We start from the raw sequence: 705 nt of genomic DNA, 5'->3' as shown, positions 1-705 counted from the left end.
GGTTTAAATTAGTTGGCTTATCATTATTCTTTAAATCGACGTCTCACTCTTTGGTAGTTTTTTATCAGCAGCTCAGCAGCGGTTCCATTGTACTCCCTGATTTTTATTCTGCCTTTAATCTCCACTTCACACCCCAGTTTCGGCCATCGGGAGACCAAGTATCAAATTCTTATTTTCTTTAATTTCCCTTTTTACACCCCCTAAATGACACCCCCCCCTTTTTAAATCGCTGCTCCCTTTACCATAGCTCTTTGCAATCACTTTCTATCTCCTTTGAGACGTTTCTCCACTGTATCACTCTAGTTGTCTCCTATTCGGTGTTTGCTATGATCACCAATGGCCTTCAGCAGATAATCACTTCCACCTGTTTTCATCTCTTATCACTGTTATCAGCACACCCATCACAACTACGACCGAAAATACGCCGAGGGTTGTCGCCTGATGCAACCTCACTTCAGTGGTCTTTTGACTACTGTATTGCTCCTCTCGACACCCTCTTTTTCATCACACCTTTCTCTTGGGACTTTGCTGGATGCATTCCCTAAGTTTATAAAAAATATTAGTGCATACTTTTCTTTCCCTTCGCTCTTTTTCCTGCAGTTGCTCGATGATAAATATTGCATATGTTGTCCCTTTCATAAAACCAAACTGCAAGCCATCCTTTGCAAGTCCATGCTACGTCTGCTTCATCTCTTTATATAATAT

Source organism: Penaeus monodon, chromosome 31 (genome assembly GCF_015228065.2).
Source record: "Penaeus monodon isolate SGIC_2016 chromosome 31, NSTDA_Pmon_1, whole genome shotgun sequence".
NCBI lineage: Eukaryota > Metazoa > Arthropoda > Malacostraca > Decapoda > Penaeidae > Penaeus > Penaeus monodon.
This window is presented reverse-complemented; position numbering follows the sequence as displayed.